At 35.9% G+C, this 22285-nt stretch overlaps 1 long non-coding RNA gene across 1 annotated transcript in view; it reads left to right on the top strand.

Annotated features, from left to right (window-relative positions):
* Nucleotides 1-8105: 8105 nt before the first annotated feature.
* Nucleotides 8106-22285, top strand: part of LOC121428122 — a 52601-nt gene continuing 38421 nt past the window's right edge. The window contains exon 1 of the long non-coding RNA XR_005971737.1: nt 8106-8901. This is a non-coding gene — a long non-coding RNA (uncharacterized LOC121428122). The remainder of the gene's footprint in view (nt 8902-22285) is intronic.

The raw sequence follows: 22285 nt of genomic DNA, 5'->3' as shown, positions 1-22285 counted from the left end.
ATGATCACGGATGTTACTGGGTCTTTACACGGACCTTCACGGTTGCTCACATTCTGTACTGGCTAGAATGAAGTTTCGTCCCTTTTTGCAGCATCTGGAGCATGCTCGTGCTTGGTTATGAATACGGACTATTGTTCATGTACGCAAACAATACAAACATTTGACCCCGGATAAAGCCGGTATCAACAAGGATCACCCGTTCTTACAAGGAGCGTCCCGGATGCATTCGGTAGCTACACGGATGTACAAGGAGGCTACAAGGATGAACACGGATGATTATCAGTCCGTGTACTCCGGGATGAAAAATTGAACATGTTCAATTTTTCTCCCGGACATGCCGGTACATCAAGGATGGCGCCGGATGAGTAGCCGGAGTGTACACGGTAGTCCCGGACTGTACACGGATGACCCCGGATTGACAATCCGGGATGATCCGTGTTGCTTCCGTGAAGGTGTAAAAGGGGTTTAAGGAGAGTGATTGGATAAGGGAGAGAGAGAGAAGAAAGACGGCTGCTGGATTCGTGAGGAAGGTCGTTAGTACGTGTATGCGAGAATTAAAAAAGGAAGTACGGAAGCTACATTACAGTCTGGAAAATGCGAAACAAAAGCATGCATCCAATCAATGATCTGAAGCTGTATTCGAATGATTCTTTCATAACTTTGCACCTGTATGTTGCCATAACACTATAGTAAGTAGGCATTCAGAATGCATTTAACAGGTGTATTCTGTTGTTGGTATTGACGAAAGGATGCGAGATAGCTTCTTTCAATAATTCATAGGATATCTTTGGTTGTTCTAACAAACACTTAAGTTGGGCTGAAATATAATGGTTGCTGCGATTGAACACACTACCGGATTGGTCAGATGATGCTTCGAAATATCGTGCAATTTGGTTGTCTACCAATGAGATAACGCTTTGTGTTTTTATTTCTAAATGTCACCAAGAACTTAAATTGACTTCTCGGAGTTTCTAACCAAGGGACTTTATATGACTCGTACCGGTGAGCAATGAACCCACGTCTGTTTTTGTTACCATGTGACTCAAAATACCAATCCATATTTTTTAAAGTGCGATGAGGTTCACTCTCTAAACTAGCTTCTTTAAAGATATTAACAACTTCATCTCCGAACATTGATGAAGACCCCCCAAGTGCTACCATTTTACAATGCTATGAAATTTGTATTGTTTTTATAGGGAGTGAATGTTCGATTGATCATGATGATGGTATTCATATCACGAGAAGGACAAATATATATATATATATATATATATATATATATATATATATATTATATAAAGAAAATGAGATATAATAATACCTTGTTGTTCCAGACTTTGGCAACTTGACTTTCAGTGACTAACTTTTTTTAAAAGAATCGGGATGATGACGTTTATCTAGACTATAAGAAGAAATTAGATGTAATTAACATAATGAGTTCAGTGAGAAATACTTGGAAACATCCATATCTATTAGAATCCATTTTAATAAGGTGTATGCTTGAGAAAGACAGCACTTGCAACTATTTAGATGAAGTTTAAAACAAACCATTTTTAGTCACTTTTCGAAGACGAGGTCAGCTTTAAAGCATAGGAGGTCTGTAGGGTATTTGTGAAATACTGGGCTAATCAAGAAGGTCACACTCTCCATAAAGATTGTCTTATCCAAGTGGAAAATGATGTGTCATGGGTGAAGTTGATGAAATTACTTTTCTCACCTCTCGATAATTGAACATCAGTTGAGTAGATTGAAGCGTCCCAAATCTGACTGCTTCCACCTGAAAAAAAAAGAATAAAAGAGGAAATATATTGGACAAGGGGACGAGAAGATCTTGACGAAGGTGAAATCGGACAAGAACATGAAAACTTTAACCTGACTGCTTCTACTTACCCTACCCGAATGCCACAAACACAAAAGTGAAGAGATTTTGAACAGCCAAAAAAAACATCAAATTTTGTCACTCGAAGCCTATTATTCGTCGTAGAAAACCAAATCTTGAGAATTAGACCTAACTTTCGTGGATTGATTGATGATAGTAATTACGGAGTAACTGACAGGCAAGCCGTGAAAACAAACCCTCCCTCATTCGATGCAAATTGTAGGATACTGTTTAGGGCCACTCAGAAAAAAAAACACTCAATAAATGGGAAATGAAAAAAAAATAATTTTGGAGCTAGCTTGTGATTTAAAAACTCACCGACCCATTTTTTCAGTATTTTCGAAATGAACAAGGTTATTGATGAATTTCTCACGTCGTCAATGGTCGTGTGTATCTTTATTGTCGGTGTGCGTTTTGCAAATATGGAGCTTTGTGGCCCGGTTCTTTAGTCTCCGGATTTTGAGACAGAGTCGTGGGTTCAAATCCCAGTCATAGCGTAGTTTCCTTCAGCAAAATATTTCCTCCATATTGTGCTGCACTCGACCTAGGTGAGGCAAATGGGTTTCCTTGAAATTGGTGTGCGCTGTAAGTTATTTCAGTCAATAAGCTAAAGGCGGGGTAATAATATCCAAGTCGCATGAATGCGCATACTTGGCTCATAGAGACGTTTATAATCATAATTTGATGTGCGCAATTATTATCATTCATTAATATAATGAAGCATGCGCTAAAGATAGTGAAGTAAATCTCGAAAAACAGATCTTTTTTTATCTGATTAGACATTAATATATTGATTAATACGAGATTAATGTCCTAATTAATAATTTCACTCTTAAATATCGTCGAAATGTTAAGTCTTAAAGTGATGAAAGTACTTCACAATTTCGGAGGGAAAATTCTTCCGAAGGAACGTTAAGTGAAGAATTGTTACCTTTTCAGACGATTTGACCGTTAATGTTGAATAATCAATCATATATTTATCAATTATTCAGACATAATGATGACAGTCGCCTTTTGGATTCTTCCTGAGAACGGACGTGCGTTACTCAAACGCTAGCTCTCTGTAAGTGCCGAGAGGAGAGACAAAAAGAGGAGAGTTTGTGAAATGAGATTCCATCATTGTATGACATCCCTGGATTTATGATTTTCAGTGACCTATTCTGTATTGACTCTAACCTATCAGACTGTTCTTTAGTTAAACCTTCGTGATACACCTGACATGCATTATCAAGGACAGATCTAGTGCAGGTCACATGATATTGCACATATCAAACTGGCTTTATTAGACCTGCTCTTCGTAATTGGACAAAAAGATACAACTGCTTTGCTGCTTTATTGTGTAAATTTCTTTTACATGACTTTTCCATTTCAACTTTTCATTGATAAATATCCAAAACTTTGGCTTCATCCTTTTGGGTAGCCCTTATACAGGGCCATGTGCCTATTAAGATGTTTATACCAAACGCCTACCGACTGAAAGCAAAGATTAGTAGCAAAAAGTCGAATGGATGCCAACTATGCGAGCCCAAAAGTCGCTCGCCGTAGCGCTAACTCTGGGTCTCGCCAACTCCCTTCATGGAGGCCTTGTCAAAAGGCTACCTTTTGGGCAGACTTTGTACATGTATCGTAACGGAAAGGTTTGAGCATAGGTCAGATATCGTGATTACGAACAGTAATTGGCCAGTTTTTGTTCCTTTGGGGACGCCCCAAAGTACATCTATCGAGCCAGACATAACTTGGTTTGATTTTACCCTCTGTTGTCTTTGAAAAGAAATTTTCTCAGCCAAGTTACAATCGTAGAACGGAATTCTAACTGTTTTAATTTTTTAAGAAGGAAATTGTGATTGATCATCCTATCGAATGCATTCTGGTAATATATTAACAAAACTCTTATAGCATTATTTTTTATCATGTTTGAAACGACCAATTATTGATAAGATCAATTAGAGCAGGTACAGTTGAAGATCCTAGAATATTGCCGTACTAGTTTGATTTTATTTTATTTACCAATATAAAAACAATACATATAAAATTACAACTGTGTCGAAAACTGTGTCGAAGACGGCCCTTTACAGTCAAGTATTCGGCATGTGGTAGGCATTCTTTATCCATTTATAAACATAACTTTCTGATATTTTTTGCCAACACTGGTGTTAGAGATGTACGTCTCAGGTCATTTCAATAGAAACTAGTGGATTTATTTTTTATTTGTAGTGGGATTACATCTGCTAATTTCCTAATAGGGGGAGGTATTCTCCTTTGAAAGAAGAATCGAATGTTGAACAAACAAGTTTCACAAGAATATAGGAAAAGTCTTTGAGAATCCAGGAAAGTATTCCATTTGGCCCAGGTGCCTTTGCATCGATGGATCTCAGTTTTCTTGTGACACCGAAGCAAAAAAATCAACTTCTTATATTATTGGATAGGTCAGATTTGTCATCTCCCTCGATTCCATTAATGATGTTGCTAAGTGGATGATTTAAGAAGGAATCTTAACTTTCCACCAATTATGACGATTATTATCATCTACTAGTATTTGCGCAAATTCTTTGCCATACGCTTTACTTACTTTCTCAGCAACTTACAAAGACTAATATTTATGTTTTGCGTGATGATGCTTGAAAATCAATTTACGAAAATGGTCGGTAATCCATGGTCGCTCACTTTCCACCTTCGTCACAATCTTGATTTCAATAAGCGATTTTAGACCGTTCTCAAATATTACACATTTATTTTTACATGACGGGGTTCTGATGAAGTCCTGGCGTCATATCCAAATATAGCCTTGCCGTTACCACTGAAACATTTGATATTCTAATTTTCCCCCCTTACAATAGGCACCGAGAATGAAGGTTTAGGTGGACCAATTACAACTTGGTGATCAGGTAATTCATGGGCAGCTCCAACCTCTTGTTCGTTGTAGTAATTAGCCATATTGGTATAGATGAGACCAAGCTTAGAGTCCTGGCGTGTAGGTTTCTTCAATATCTGTTTCAATCTGTAGTTATGCTTAAATACATGCCGGACATAGGTTTCTTATTCCCACCCCTTTTCTTGGTCATGAAACCTTTGTCTATGTTGTATATAGATATTTCAATCTATACAGCGATCGTATGTAGATTAGCATTGACTTTCAATTGAAAGGTAATCTTAACATTACCGTAAGCATGGTAAGACATAAGAAGTCACTCGAGCAATCCTATAGTCAAAAAGTTTAGTGCCAAATTCACGAATGGCACTGTCCTTCATTGGTCTGGTTACTTTCTTGCTCACATAATATTCACTAAAGTCAGGGGTATAGAGTCACTCGGGGGCCAAAGGATTGAGTTATGATCACTTGATCCCACAGGTGACATAATAGATGGTGACTTATAATGGGTGCCGACGTGAGTGATGATTTTTTTTCTAAGATTCTGTCACCACGTGTTGCCTTGTTTGTTTTTATTTTTCACCTTCCACAACAAATTGACAGAAAATATAATGTTACATCGATAATGATATAGAGTAGGAACAAAGCTTAGACAAATAATTTGAAGCACAGAGTCACTTAAATAACATTATAGGCCAGTAATTCGTTTAAACTAAAATATGGCTCGAAATAGGCATTCATATATAAAATCAAACAAAAACTAAAATAGTGCCCCTATAGCACGTCAACATATCGACATCATTTGCATCTTGAATAAAAAAAAGCATCATTGACCTCAGTTATGAAAAGTATTCGGAAAAAAGAAATCCTTCATATTCTTTTTTTTTAAAAGAATTGTTATGTTTCCCCTCCAATATATATATATATATATATATATATATATTTATATATATATATTTATATATATATCTATACTTAAATGGGAGGGAAATTGATTTTTTTTTCACTGTAGTGTATTTTGATAAGATAACAAGAAAAATATAGTGCATTTTTAATTCTGTTTTATAAATTTGAAGCATTAAGTTATCCTGAGGTAATATTTCGTAAACAGCACCCTCTTCAGTGCCGTTGCCTCATCCCTATAAACGAAGATGGCACATGCTATTTCCGCAGATCAAAACTAAACCCCATCCAGATCAATCTCGTTCGGGAGTGGTTTCCCTTGGTGATGGCCAATGAAGAATGATATTCCCTTGTCCAGTCGTGAAGCATATGTGGTAAAGGTCTACGTACAGGGCATCACAAAAGATGAATATTTCATGTTTGAGGGTATCCTAAATGGCATTATAATGTCATTTCGAGAAATGCACGTGACGATTATGGTGGACTCTTGGGCATCATTTCGGTAAATAGCCAACTCCAAAACAATTAAGATAAAAGTACATCCTCGTAGTCTGGAAGGTATTGGAGAGAATGATAGTGAAGCCATTACCATTACCACCTATGAGAATGAACTCCATGTTCGTGAGTCGTGAACCCAATTAATTAGTTGAGAGCCTGACAGAATGGATGCAGTCACTCGGTATGACCTGTAGGAACCCAGTGCCAAATCAATAAATTTGTCCGATTGATCGATTACTAGTAGATTCCATCATTTTAACTACGTTTAGCCGAGATAACACACAATTATTTGTTTCTCAAGTATTGGGTCAGATGCTTAAAAAGTAGCAATTGCTGGAAAGCAATTGCTTCAAGCACAAGCAAGAGCTAACCATTCAAAGGATCATGCTTCAGCAATTGCTTTATTTCATACGCACAAACATTTGCTTGTGCTTGAACCCTTTCTTCCCTTCAGAAAGCAATTATAATTGAACAAAAGCGACGTCACGCTGGTGCGTACACGACTCATGGAAAAGGCAGGACTCGATCGCAAAGTTGTGGTAGTGCAACTTACCACCCCTGGTCACACCGCCCGAGCGTTGTTGGAGCGGTCGTGGAGCGGTAGGGAAAGAGGGTCGAATTTCGCTCTCAAAATTTGGGAAAAATCGACATCGAAAATGGTAAACGGTAGCGAGCGGTGATGATTTTTTTCTCTCCGCTCCACGACCGCTCCAACAACGCTCGAGCGGTGTGAACATGCCTTTACATCTTTCCTCAGACGTTGTGTCAAACTAGCTCATAGTTAAGGAAATGCTAGCAGTCACTTAGCGATTGCTTGAACTTAACTAGCAATAACATTTGTTTGCTCATTTTTATGTGTACGGAATAAATCCAAAGCCTGACAAAAGCAATTGCTACTTTTCATGCATCTGGCCCATTATGTCTTATCAGTCATGTCCGGATTGACAAAATAGTAGTCAATTTCACTTATCCCTGACAAAATTATTTTAAAAAGTAATTGGTAAATTCTCATTCTGATTTATTACGACAATATATTTCAATGTTTAGACATAAAGTTTCTATGATGTCGATGATAGATTATGAAATTGTTTTTTTCTAGTGGATTTATTTTGTAGGCTCACATGAAAGTGTTTTTCACTAGTATTTAGATAAATTCTCAAGAATGAAATGGGCAGAAATTTGAACGTATTCTCCTTCGTGAACGTTTGTGATCGCTTTATATTTCGGCGACATGATATTCAGAATTGAATAATATTTCTTGATATTTAGATTACTGATGAAAATATATCAAGGGACGTGTATGTCAAGTTAAACTCCGTAACAAAGGCCTTTTCACACGTGAATCTTGAATCGTCACTGTATTGATGATTGCAATTCGTCTTTAGAATCATTGGAACTTACAAACGAAAACTGATTTGAATCGTGATTCCCGAGCAAAGACGGTTTTTTTCCTTGGTGACTTGTCGATCAAAGCATGAGAATTGTTTTTACGGAAGTGGACATAAAGCTCTACCACCCCCCCAAAAAAAAGGTTTTGGAGGTCAAGCCTTTCACACGTAAAATTCGTACCGTAATTTGAGTGAAACCTAACTAGAATTCACCTACGGGGTAGAATTTGAATTCGTGATTGTAGTTTGGTTTCACAGATGCTAAAAATTCGTCACTAGCATTATTTTTCACTGGAATCATTCAAATTACGTTGTTTTACCGTGTGAAAGGGTGGATAGACGATTTCATTAGATAACCAAATGGCCTTAGTCGCGAAGCACCATAGTTTGACAATAACTCACTACAAACTCCCTTGTGTTTGTGGCTATTCAACCATAATTCAACCAGATGTGTTCTCAAATTCGTTCGTACTGCATACGAAGAAACTGGCACTCCCACCCACCCTTTATCTCGAGAGCACTGCCTTTCCACCATTTCATTGGCTATAGCGCGTCATCAAACTCCTCCCCTTGTAACCATATATAGATTGGAGATGTTTTACAAGCGAGTGCTGTAACAAAATATAACGAGCATGAATCTTCAACGCATGTGGCGTACGTCTGTTCAATTTCATCTCGAATAGCGGACGAGCGTGCTTGTAAGTTTGCCGTTCATGTTTTATCTCATTTTGATTGATCATCAGCATTAGACGAAATGCCAAACTTTTGGCGTCTCTTTTTTGAGATCTAAAATTCGACTGGATCAAAGATTATGAAAAAGATGTGAAGCTATCACTTTGCAGATGATTATGAATGTCTACTGCTGATAACAAATGCCGCCGCACACCTATCTTGGATTGAAGTGAGCCATTTTCATGTTATTTTAGGAATGAAAGTTTAACTTGTTATTCGACCTGTCACCGGAGGATATGAATTTCAAATGGGAGTCGTGATATGTATTATCATTTAAAGATTTGCTCATTGATTGGTGCAAACGTATCTTCTTTCGATTGTTATCGATTCTAATGTTTGGTAGTTTTTTTGTTAACCTGTTTTGCTGTTGTTTGCGATTGAAAGGATGTTTGTGCAGTCGGCACTGATTCTCTGAGAGAAAAACCTGTAACCAGACTGTCAAGCGCTAGATCTTAATTTTTACTCTGAGATGAACACTGCAGTTTTAGGGAAATACACTGAACCATTTCCGAGCCTCAAGAGGTGTGCTTTTCCTGACGGATATTGGAAAAGGGCGATTACTCAAGTGTTCGTTTTCTAAGATCGTAGGATGTTCTAGCCTACTGTTGTCAGTCTCCTTTCATTCTAAAGACGTAAGTTCGTGAATTTATCTTTGATTTTCGTATATTTCGTATAAACATATAAAGCTGTAAAAACTCAGGAATCAGAAGCCAAGTGTTTAGCGGTGGTATTATAGAAGCGCCTAACAAGGTGAATTATGGGCGCAATTAAAAACCATATATTATTTTTAGTATTAAAAGAATTGAGGCTTGGGAGAGGGTTCGCTCAGTTTACTGCAAACTTATGTTTACAGCGTACTTTTGTTCATATCGTAAATCATGTATTGCCTGGAATTTCATAGAGATTTGGAAATGTTTGATTGGCATGATTGGTGGGTGATGTATTGATTTGTCCCAGGTGATTTGTTAAACTTTTTTTTTGAAAAATCAGTCAATTTAAAATGTTTTTATTATTGTGTATTTGGATAGGACATACGGCAATGTATCTAATGATTATTTTATGCCTTCGCTCATATCTTTGTTCTTACGGTTTAGGTAAAACAATGACTCACGCGCATCACCCATTGCTAAAATTGAAAATTTATTAAGCCACGTAAAACATGCACATTCCTAAAATGCGCGTACTGAGAAAGTTTGACCAAGAATTGATTTGCTTGATCCTGTCTGCAGAACAGTGGCGAATTTTATTGGTAACCAAGCGCACTTTAAGAAACAATAATGTAGCCGACCGTATTGACTAGCCGTTTGAACGTTTAATCCTATTTCTTGATATCAAGAATTCGATTTCTTGATATCAAGAATTACCATTGCTTAACTACACAAAACAATTTCTTGATATCAAGAAATTAATTCTTGGTATCAAGAAATCGAATTCAACGTTAAAAATGCTTGCCATACGACCGAGGCTTACAATTTTCATGTTTTTATGATCTAGAGAATGTCTCGATCTACTCTTATTACTTAGGTTTAATTAATATACGAAAATCGCTTTAAGTAATGTTGGTGTGACCTTAATTCGCGCGTTACCTAATTTTGCGTACTATCAAATATCTCTTTATCTAATTAATATCTTAAAAACTTGATACCACCAACATAATTCTTTAAGGTAAGGTCTAAAATTGTGAAAATATTGGCAAAACATCGGCATATTTTGTTACCTTTTGCGTCCTCTACGAGAAATTCAGATCTTCTTGACAAGCATCAAGAAATCGCCAGTTTGCAAGCAGAGGTCTCAACAAAAGTAATTAAAATGTGATACCAACCGAATTTATGGCATTTTAACCTCAATGTGTTATAATTATCTTACCTTTGTCTGCTTGATTTCTTTTATAAATTTTTACAAATGATCGTGCGCAAATTAAGGTCACACTTTTTTATGACACTTTTTCAGCCGAGCGCGCACTAGTCGATCGCTATGGAATTTTGAGATCGCGATACGGGCGAAACCCTTGACCTACTTGAAATTCTGTCAAGCGAATTTGACTTTGGGATCTTGCCTTCCGTCTGGTATTTATGATTTTGATTAATTTTCTGTGAACTGTGAGAAATATTTGATTGAGAATCAACTTCATGATAATTTTTAAAATGTGCGCAAATTATGGTCACCCATCATACAAATTATGCACATTCGTGATTGTCGACTTGCATTATGTGAAAACACGAGACGCTTGCACCGAGTGCTTTTGCATGTTGCGAATACCCGAGATATCATGCATCGCCAATAAGATCACGAATTTAAAAATTTACATTATTTTTTTAATAAAACGGGTCGGCATTATGAATTTGTGGAAAGTGGAAAGGTTTTCCGAATCCATCCTCCAAATTTTCGAGGAACGTATAGATGAAGAGGTCACACATGCTTTCTATTAAGACTTCAGGGAGGCGTTTCATCAATAATTTCGTCCGACAAGTTGTCAGATCTGACAACTTTCCTCGATTCTGATTGGTTGAGCAGCAATGTTACTATGGTAACTGTCGGATAAAACAGGACTTGTCGGATAAAACATCCGACAAGTCCTTTAATGAAACGCTCCCGTTGCAGAAAGAGTTGCGTTAAAACGCCAGTAAAAAATCAATCGCAAGTCCCAAATGCCCGCTGTAGATTGGTTGAAAATGAAGTTGCGCATGATTTTTAGAGTTGCGTTTGATTGCATCTCTTTCTGCAACGGGCCCGTGACGTGTAGAATGCACACCTCTCCTTTGAACGCGTATTTCAAATGGTGTCATAGTTTTTACGCGCTATAATGATGCGTCCAAAATGCGCAGTGCTGCACAAAAAACACGGATCGGAAGTTGCCTAGAACGCTCTCGATATCGGCTACCTCTTTTTGTTGATAAATTTATAAAATATACGAACGCTTTCATTGCGAAAAAAAAAATCTTATCACTTGCGTTCACAAGGATGAACATACCCGGGAGACAAACTTTTTTAAGGATGCCCTACATGTATGTTATTCGGATTAGGTATTCACCCAGAATTTAAAAAAAACCTTACAACACAAATGTATATAAGCAATTGTGTAATTTTGCTTTTTTTTTTCCTGGAGCAAAACTTTGGTCTCTCAAGGTGTTTTCTGTTTCTGGCAAGGCTGTAATAAAATTAGTAATAACTCCTTCAACAAAACTCATATTTCAGGTGTGCTTTCAGATTGTTCCACTCGGGATAGTACGCCATTCCAAAATACGATCTTGCCCTCGGGTAATATGTTTCTTTAGAAATGGGAAGGCTCAAAATATTTATATATGCTTTGTCTCTTTAATCATATTGTTGACCTTTAAAAACAGTTGAACGCAAGTGGTTTGTCAATTTTTTACTCTATTATCCTCAACAAAATATCAGAGTATGTAGAACTATATATATATACATGTACAACAGCTTTAGCAACTCTTTCTATATAAATATGTTGCAAATGAAATGGAGGAAAGATAATATCTCCTTTCCCCCATTACTCTCGCAATATACAATAACCAATTTTGAACCTCAGTAGACTTTTCTTCATCTTTCAAAACTTATATTTTCTGTGTCTCCTTATTTGAAATGTATTAATATGGCTTAAAATGTAAACATGCACATTTATTTATCCTGGATGTCGTATGCAAAGCATATGTGAAATAATAATAGTAATAATAACTGGCATTTAGTACGCTCTCCATAGTTAACTATATCACAGCGTTACAAACGAATTTAAAACAAGAGTACATAATAATTACAATAAAAATACATTCAAAAGAAATTAGTCGGAAAAGAGGTATGTTTTTAGAAGTTTCTTGAATTGATCTGAAGAGTTTGATGATTTAATGAACGTGGGTATGTTGTTCCATTCTTTAGAAGCAGTAGCACTAAATGTACGATCACCTGATTTTGTACGAGTTTTGGGTATGGCAAGCAAATAATGAATACCATTATTTTATTGAATTGAATATTTAAAAAACAACTTCAAATAACTGTACACAAGGGAAAGATATAATGTGTATCTTACCACCCAATTTTGATATTTTCAAACACCACTGTACGATTATTGTTAGAAAACATGCTGACCATTTTGGTTCCATGGTTAACTTGGCTTACATACACACGTGATCATGCAACAGCACCACCCACATGGGATCACAATTGACCAGGGACTCTTTACCAGGCACATGGGTCGATTCGCGGTATGGTTCAGTTCATGTAGCAATACCAATTTACCCGAAGACGAGAATACTATCAAACAGTCTATGATAATAGTCTGAGCCTCCTTCAAGTGTCTTTCATGGAAATAATGTAGATTTTACCAACCAACCTATATCATTAATACCATAATCCTATAGACAATAATAGATAAGCATGCTAGTAAAAGCATTTTTTCCTCCAATTCGAAAGCAAGATTTCTTTTGTGCTTTGGTAATGTTTGGGTGATATGTGTTTTTTCAGTGGTTTATCGGTAATTATTTTACCTGAAAGAATGAATAATTGTTCTACAATAATAGCGTGCCTTGTATATATAACTCATCCAAGACTGACCATATCAGTTTAATACATATGAAATAAATTACTTGTGAGAGAGTCGCTGATTGGAATATAAAATCTTGCTTTCACATTCTCCCATATAACATGTCAGGTATGTATTCTGGGCCCTGCACTATAATAATTTTAACTTTGGTAATTGAAATCCCTGACTTTGATTGGATGTTGAGAAATGGTCCCATCATTGTTAACGTTGCTGGCAGATTCGGGCCCAGTTCGTTCACTACTTCCATTTCCCCTGCATTTTAACAAATTAACAATAATTCATGAATGAAATTTTGAAAATGATACGACTTTTGCGAATTTTATACGGATTTTAAGAAAATTATTTCTCCTTTGGTGTTAGGTTTTCATCGAACTGCATCGGATTGTGAGTCTTATCAATTCGAAAATTAGCTTTTCGTACATCACAAATACAATAAAGGAAACGATATAAATCGTAGATATCGTCTTCATTTTTTTTCAATTTGTCGACGGTTATCTGATATCAATGGTTTTTGTTTCCATAACAGTTTGATTAGCATAGAATTGAAGAAAAGGTCACGGTAAGGTATATTCTGGAGAGAGAAAAAATGAACAGCATGGTTTGAATGATATGGACAAAACATGAAGGGAGTTGGAGAGAAAATTAGAGAGGGGAAGAAGGGGGCAGGATACTCGGTCATTATCGTCTTATTGAATGAAACGAAATAGCGATAGAGAGTGGATGGAGATAAAATCATATTCATCATGAACTGATGCTGTAGATTGGCAAAATTTCAAAATGCTACTCTTTCACTTAATGTCAATTTCATTTAAATTCTCTTTGCTTTATTATTATGAATCAAGAATGATTTCGAAGCAGAATATTCTTCGTGTCTCTTTAAATAATACCGCATTACAACAAGTTCGTCATGACAAATACAAGGCATCATAATTTGATAATTATCTTGATTTAATTTCTAACGTACATATACACAACATGTTGTCCAAAAAATAGTTCAGTTAGCTTTCTGGGAAGAATCTTGTTTTGAAGTTAATAGCTCCTCCCTTACTTTGATTATGGTGTTGTTTACATGCAGCCTTTAAAACACACAGACCCCACCTTCAAAAAATAAAAAATAGGGCAGACCGTACATACTTTGATTGAGACAAGAGCCAGAATTTTCCGTTTCATATTATACAGCTGCATGTGAAAGTCAAGAAAACAGATGAATTATATTAATCTACAAGATATCCACGTTCTGTTAAAAACATTCTCATGAAACAAGATGAATGTTTCGTTGAGGCAAGAGGTAGAATTTTCCGTATCACATTATACATCGAAAACAGAAAAATTATATTAACCTAACAATATATCAAAGTTCTCTTAAAAACATTCTCATGACATGTATCAAGATGAATGTTTCGTTTAACATAAGACGCAATATGATACATCCCTGGTAATTCATTTAATCTAATTCAGACGTTAGGGATGGATGATAGATGTTTGGTGCTACATATAAAAAAAATATCCGCATAATAGATGGGAAGAAATCGGTAATAACGACTGTTGAGACTACATGCGTTTTACGCCTTGATCAAGTTTAATCTTAATTTGAATTATGTGTGGAGGAGCTGCGTTGTAGTGGTTCTGACTCTCGCCTTGTAAACAGAGGGGCGTGTGTTCAAATCCCTACGCGGTCTGGCGTCGTTTGGCGAGGCGTTAATCCACCCTGGTAGGATGTGAAAGTAATTGTAGCTTGTCCAGTACTGTGTGCGCCTCACCGGCGACTGACTGGAGTACTCCCCAGGGAGTGGAGAATGTGCACACATTGTGTGCGGGAATGACTGATCTAATCCGATGACCAGGGTAATAATATATTCGTAAAGCGCTTAGACACATTTCGATGTATTAATCATTAAGCGCTATATAAAAGCGGATTATTATTATAATTATTAATTAAGTATCAAACATAATGAGAGAATGTAAGTGATTGATTCATGAAAATTTATATCACTAGATTGTAATAACTGATTAGGTTTGGGGTATCATTGTTCTTTGATATCCCTTTGTGTATCTTTGATTTATACAAAACACTGATAAGGAAATAAAAAATATGAAATCGAGAGAGAAATTCTACTTGTGATCGGATTTTACTTCCTCCAAAAGTGACCCTTTTCAAAAAAGGAATTTTCCTCATGTATGAAACAAACAAACAAACATGCATTCACCTCATGCCATTGTCATAAAACCAATTGTCGGGGAAATAAACACCAATTGAAATTCATAGTGTAAATTCGCTGTAAATTGTGAATATGATCTTTATCAAGTTCTATTTAGATTGAAACCAATAAAGGAATTATCTGTGATATATTTTTTTCCTTATTATTGAAGCTTTAAAAACTTGCATTTTAATTTTCAGATTTTATATATCATTAATATTTATTATTTTTTCAGATAAATACACATACTCCATTGGGTCATTAAATGTGGTTATCAATTTCAAATTCAGACGATCATGATAAAAAAATTATGAGATGTTAAAATTGACATCATCAAAGTGGTCAGTAAATTGAAATTTGATACTTCATTGGTTAAGGGCACTGGGAATGATTTTTAAATAAGGGGTACTGAGGGCTTTTTTTAAGGTTGCCTTAAAAAAAATGCAAGCAAATAAATGAATAAATAAACAAATGAATATTATTGCTCCCAAATCTGCGTCATTTAGGAGCAATAACCTTGCTTTTTTGCTTGTCAACTTGATTTCCAGTGATGCTGCCTATGTTAATTAACATACACCCCAACACCCCACTTCCCAGAGCTATGCATTGGTTGAAACTAAAGGGTTGATATTGCTCGGTCATGATTTAAACTTTCTCTTCGTTTTCACCCGCTTTCCAATTTTTCCAAAAGTATCAATTACAGAATAATCATTAGAACTGCTTATAATATTTTTAATCTCATTCTGTGAAGTTTGGCAAACTTGAGGTGAATGGCAATGCATCAGTAGGTCAGTAAAAACCAATTCTTTTAGCTATACCTTCATTTTCATAGGCCATTCAACGCTTCCATGACAAGAGACCCCCCCAAAAAAAAAAAAACGAAAAAACCCCGCAGCTTTGACACTCAGTGACTGTTTAGTCCTAGCATTAGCTGATAAAAACTAGGAAAATTAAAGTATTATTGTACACGTTGCCTTCATGCAATTGAGTCATGTGTGGTGTCAGGAAAAGAATAAAGTTATCAAAGAAAAAACTTAAGCTGTAATAATCAATAATCTCTTAATTTCAGCCTTCTAAAACTCTCTATACCCCTCATCACGACTTTCGGAGTAATTTGGTCACCTCGAAAGTCGGGTGGCAATACAACCACCCAAAACAAACAACATTATCACCAAATTACCAGTTGGATATAGATGTTATCAAAATGATAAACGAAAACGGTATGTCTTTTGTATATTATTTTTTTAAATCAGGTATACTGCTCAGAAAGAGCATCTTAAAGCCATCAACTCACATCCTTTGCTATGTAATGTTTATTATATAATATATTTCCGAGGCGAGTACCTCACACAATATGCACCAGATTGATCATGGAATCTTTTCCCGTAATTTCCAATGTAATTATTTGACATTATAATCTATAAAACATTTATGCTTTCCAAAGGACATTTTTCAAATATTCTCTCTGTAACGATTAAATTTTGTCGATATTTTACCCCTTGAACTAATAGTCAATTGCGTATTTCGATTATTCATTCATTAAGTGTAAATAAAATCTATATCAAACTGTCTGCACGAGGATGACGAAACGTAACAGTTCTCTTATGATTTCCCAAATGCCTTGAAATACAATCAAAATTGAGTGTAAGCTCGCCTTTGCGATTAACGTGATAGCAGTTCATTTATTGATGGCAAAATCGAAAACTGAGTCCACGTACAAATTTAGAAAATAATTATGGACATTTAAAGGTTGAGGACCTAATGCTAAAGTCTCTTACACTGGACCCGGATTTTAAAAGGTGACCACTTTGGGGTCGGGGCCTCTTGAACTGAAATTCCACTCCCCTATTCCCCATGGCTGCTAAATAGAGAAGCGTTGTCCTACCGTAGAGAGTAAATCGACGACCTTTTCATTCCAGGTGGGAATATCGGTAAACTGTGGAAGCATGTCACAGAAATGAGAGAAATTTACTAATTGAGACTCAACTGGGTCACATAGCTTGCTCAATCGTAGAGTTGAATTTATAATAGATTCAAATAATAGACTTTTACTCTACAAAGCCATAGTGTAATATAATCATATAGCTTTATAATGATTGCACTCTATACAATGACTTTATGTATCATAAAGCCATGTCTAAGATGGTTATAAAAATGATACCTCATTTCTGACGAGGCACGAGCATGCCAGTAAAGAGTCGCTGCTGCTTGGATTAATGCTTATTTTTGTAGATCAGATATTGTTCACTCCAAATGTGACAGATGCGGGCAAATATTGACGTGAAAAACTTTTTCTTCAAAGAACGTTTATATGCACATATTGATTTAATTTCATGTCAATAGTTCTGACAAGTTGAATACGGCTATCACCTTTCAAATGAGTGTGACCTTGCGATTATATCATCAGGAGATGGTAGGCGAAGTATTTATGTATATTAATAAAAAAAGATATTATATTTATCGAACATTTTTATTTTTATATATAAAAAAATCGATACGGTCATCCATTCTCATATAGCACTTCATTGAGCACCGAATAAGGCGGATACGAGCGCTATACAAATACCTATTATTGATAACATTTTCCTTATAATAAAAACCACTGTTGTCTTTCCCATAATAAAGTCATTGACAATTGGCATTTCATTTAAAGAAATTTAGTTAGGAATGGATGATTAAATTGGAAAACTTAAAGGAGAATGAAACCATTGGAACAAGATAGCTTGTGTGAGAACAGAAAAATCAAAGAAACAGATCAAGTTTGAGAAAAATCGGACAATAATGAGAAAGTTATGAGCATTTGAATATTGCGATCACTAATGCTATGGAGATAGCAAGTTGGCAATGCGACAAAGATGTGTGATGTCACTATTGAACAACTCTCCCCATTACTTTAGTATATGTTTCACTTGAATTGCCTCTTTTATCACATCTATCCATAGATCATGTGTTCTTTCTACATGAGGGCATGTAATACATATTTTTCAAGAATACATCATGGATAGAGAGTTTGTATCATCATAAGAATAAGCAAAAAGAGACATTTTGAGGGTATTTTATAGTCCACCAAAGGGAAAGTTGTTCATCAGTGACATAACATATCATTGTCGCATTGCCAATGGGAGGATCTCCATAGCATTAGTGATTGCAATATTCAAATGCTCATGATTTGTCCGATTTTTCTCAAATTTTCTTTATTCTTATTCTTTGATTTTTCTGTTTCTAAGCAAGCCTATTTGTTCCAAAGGTTTCATTCCCCTTTAAGTTAAAAACTCAAATGTTATGTTGTTATAGACTGTCCGGTTTACATAACAAACAACAACTGAAAAAACACTCCAGTACAAGGAAGGGCAAACTAAACACCATCATAACATACGTATAAAAAAATCAAGCCATCTTGACACTTAATCGGTGCAACCGTCACATGAAATTGCGATGGGCAGATAAGGTAAATAAAAGTGCAAAGCGTGACTTACTTAATAATTTGTGCAGGACCGGAAATAACACATCGCATCTAGGGAGATGGTGTCAGTTGTATTTTTTCTGACCTTTCCGCCTTTTTACATAAACAACAAAGTTCGTTCATGTAGTATATATTATGAATGTCCCGGAAAGAACAAAATTATGACAAAGAGAGTGAAATTTTGAATCGTAGCTCTCATTTCAAATGAAAATTGAATAATAATGCATATAATGATCATTTATGTTTTAATTCGTTCAGCGTAATAGATGAGGGTTTTCTTTACTCCTATTTGTGATATTCCCATAAGATAAGGCTGCTGATTTGTTTTGTTTTTAATTACCACATCGCGATGACACCAATGGAAAACATTTAGATATGAATTAAACGAAATAGCGATAGAGAATGAATGGAGATGAAATCATATTTATCATTCAGCTGGTGGATTACCACACTAAAACAATCGTCCGTAACGGTTGCTAGGAGATGGGCCGCATACTATTTGCTTCTGAAATGATTGAGTAAAGTGAAATATATGGACGTGATTTACAATACCGAGAATAAACTTAGATTGTATCACCGGTGATTTGTTGTTTTTTAAATACTTTTTTTTTCTGGATAATTCAAGGGGACGAACAAATAGGAAAGAGTTTTGATTTATAATATTTAAATATTCTCGATATACATGTATATTCTTTGCTATCACGGCAAGGATCATGCACAGCATACTTTAGCCTCGTTCAAACGGGTTTCTTATAATAACAAAAGCCGCATTCAGACGTGGGCTTCTAGTCAGAGAAAATTTTCATTATGCATGGATGAAAATTCCAAAGATATTTATCTTTAATATTAGGACCTAGACATAGGCTGTTTTGGTCAGATGAAGCCCTTGTCATGTGTAGTCGAAGGAAAGGTTGGAGTAGTGCTCGTCTTGACAGAGTTACTCCGACCTATCTCCGACCATGATACTCCTGGTCGGAGGTCGGAGGAAGGTTGGAGTAGTGCTCGTCTTGACAGAGTTACTCCGACCATGATACTCCTGGTCGGAGGTCGGAGGAAGGTTGGAGTAGTGCTCGTCTTGACAGACATACTCCGACCTATCTCCGACCATGATACTCCTGGTCGGAAGTCGGAGGAAGGTTGGAGTATTGCTCGTCTTGACAGAGTTACTCCGACCTATCACCGACCATGATACTCCTGGTCGGAGGAAGGTTGGAGTAGTGCTCGTCTTGACAGAGTTACTCCGACCATGATACTCCTGGTCGGAAGTCGGAGGAAGGTTGGAGTATTGCTCGTCTTGACAGAGTTACTCCGACCTATCTCCGACCATGATACTCCTGGTCGGAGGAAGGTTGGAGTAGTGCTCGTCTTGACAGAGTTACTCCGACCTATCTCCGACCATGATACTCCTGGTCGGAGGTAGGAGGAAGGTTGGAGTAGTGCTCGTCTTGACAGAGTTACTTCGACCTATCTCCGACCATGATACTCCTGGTCGGAGGTAGGAGGAAGGTTGGAGTAGTGCTCGTCTTGACAGAGTTACCCCGACCTATCTCCTACCAAGATACTCCTGGTCGGAGGAAGGTTGGAGTAACTCTGTACAGACGAGCACTACTTCGACCTTTCCTGAGATTGGGCTTTCTCCGATTCTTCTTCCGACCGATTCTTCTTCCGCCTATGACTTGGTAAATATCTTTTGAATTTTAAACCATGCATAATACAAATTTACTATGACTAAAATCCCACGTCTGAATGCGGTTTTGTTAGTGTAATGTCTACATTAGCGTAATGAAATATTATTGATCAATTGATCAATGAATGAGTGCCTAAGCAATGAAATGAATTGTTTACCTTAAAAAGAGAATAAACTGACCACTAAACATAATCATATTTTGATTTTGTTAGTGTAAGGTTTACATTCACATTGTGATTTTTTTAATCATCAGATAGAGGTATTAAAAGTAACATGTATGCATAAAATATAAATTAAAAGTTTAATGTAAGAACGCAATAATTTATCTTAGCACATTCTTTTCCAAGCTTGCCTACCTGTTAACTGAAACTTCTAATAAATGAAGTATATAAAATCAACCCTTAATTCTGACCCTTGAATATGTCTTTTACACACGTATTCGATAAATAGTAAATTGTGCAACTTATATACACCAAATAGGAAATTGGCAAAGCTAATGCAGCTAATACTAATAATTAAAACTGGTGTGCACCTCCAATTGACCGACCCACAACTGTGAATCACCTATTAAACAAGTAGGTTTTGAGTAGGGTTTTGAACTGATTCACAGATTTGGCATTATCAATTTATAAGATGGTAACTTATCCCCCCCAAAAACAGAAAAATATGACAACTGATTGAAGTCTTATAAAAGCCTGATGAATTGATGTTTATTTGCTGAAATGTCTATAAAAAGCAGGGTTCCTTCGAGAAAGTACTCGAATGGTTTACCTGGAAATAAAAAGGAATCGCCTTGATAAATGTCTGATGGATATTATAATGCACCCTTGGTAGATTTAGTTCATATCCTTTCCTAATCACACTCTATGCATTAGAAATTAATGCGTGCATATTGCACTCTGTATTACTTATTCATTATTCATCAATATATTCTATTTTTATATTTAGTTTTTATTGAAGATAAAAAGGATGTGGATTTGGGAAGGTTTTAGTATAAACAGATGTTACACTAGACGTGAAAATGTTACAGAATTAAGGATTCTGTTAATGTTCATAGACCTTGCAGAAGCGGAAGAAAATTATACGAATATCAAATTATATAAATGGATAAAACATCGAATATGAGGTAAAAAAAAGAGAGAAATGTTTCAGCATTTACCGTGTTAAACATAAAGATAACAAAAATCATATCAAGAATCCTTGACTCTTCAAGTGTGGTTATTTGAGAGTCATATTTCAGATAATCCGGAGTTAACTTCGACCAAAGTTTTATGGAGTGCCAATTGCCAACTCGGTCTTTAATGAAGAAACATTCTTATCATGCTGCAAAAAGTTGTCCAAAATAATTGAGTCGTGAAATAGGAAGAAGAAAATGCAAATGTATTATTAATGTTAATCAATTAATCTATACATTATAATTGTTACGAATGTAGAAGAAATGTTACGAAGTGTCGTTTGAAATTCTAGATTAGACTATGATTATAAATAGGGTTGAACCTAGGTATCAGAATACCACCCATTGTCTTCTATAAAAATGACGAGTAGCCGTCAATGTCTAAAATTAGGAATGGATCATACATGTAGGCAAAATCGAATTAATGTTGGTTCTATATTTTGTACAAAGCCCTCCTTTTTGTAGTGGACAATAATTATAAGAAAACAAATACATGACGTATTGATACAAATATTCAAACTATAGCAAATGCATGTCATTCGTGTTGTCTTCGTAATAATTACCATTGAGACTTTTAAGCGGCTTGGATGAGCTCGTAATATTTGCAAAAGGAAATATTATCATGATTGTGTTCCTCCATTATTGTGTACCAGTGCAATAAACAGAGGTTCTTCTGCAGCAACTATAATATAATCCTTACTTGAAGTGAGTATATAGCGATATCGATTGTTGATTGGATTTGGAGTCTTTTGGACGCAGAATATTTTTTTTCCATTTTGATGTCATAATTTATGAACATTTTTGAAGGCGAAGGGCTGCGAAATATGGAGTGAATGGCACGTAGTGCATTTTCTCTGTTGATATCCATTCTTGCGTGACTGAATCGAGTGGTCTTGAGTGTGAGTTAAATTTGTAGATGCTTCATGTGGTACATGGGTGAAT

The sequence above is a fragment of the Lytechinus variegatus genome, chromosome 1, assembly GCF_018143015.1.
Source record: "Lytechinus variegatus isolate NC3 chromosome 1, Lvar_3.0, whole genome shotgun sequence".
Classification (NCBI taxonomy): Eukaryota; Metazoa; Echinodermata; class Echinoidea; order Temnopleuroida; family Toxopneustidae; genus Lytechinus; species Lytechinus variegatus.
This window is presented reverse-complemented; position numbering and strand designations above follow the sequence as displayed.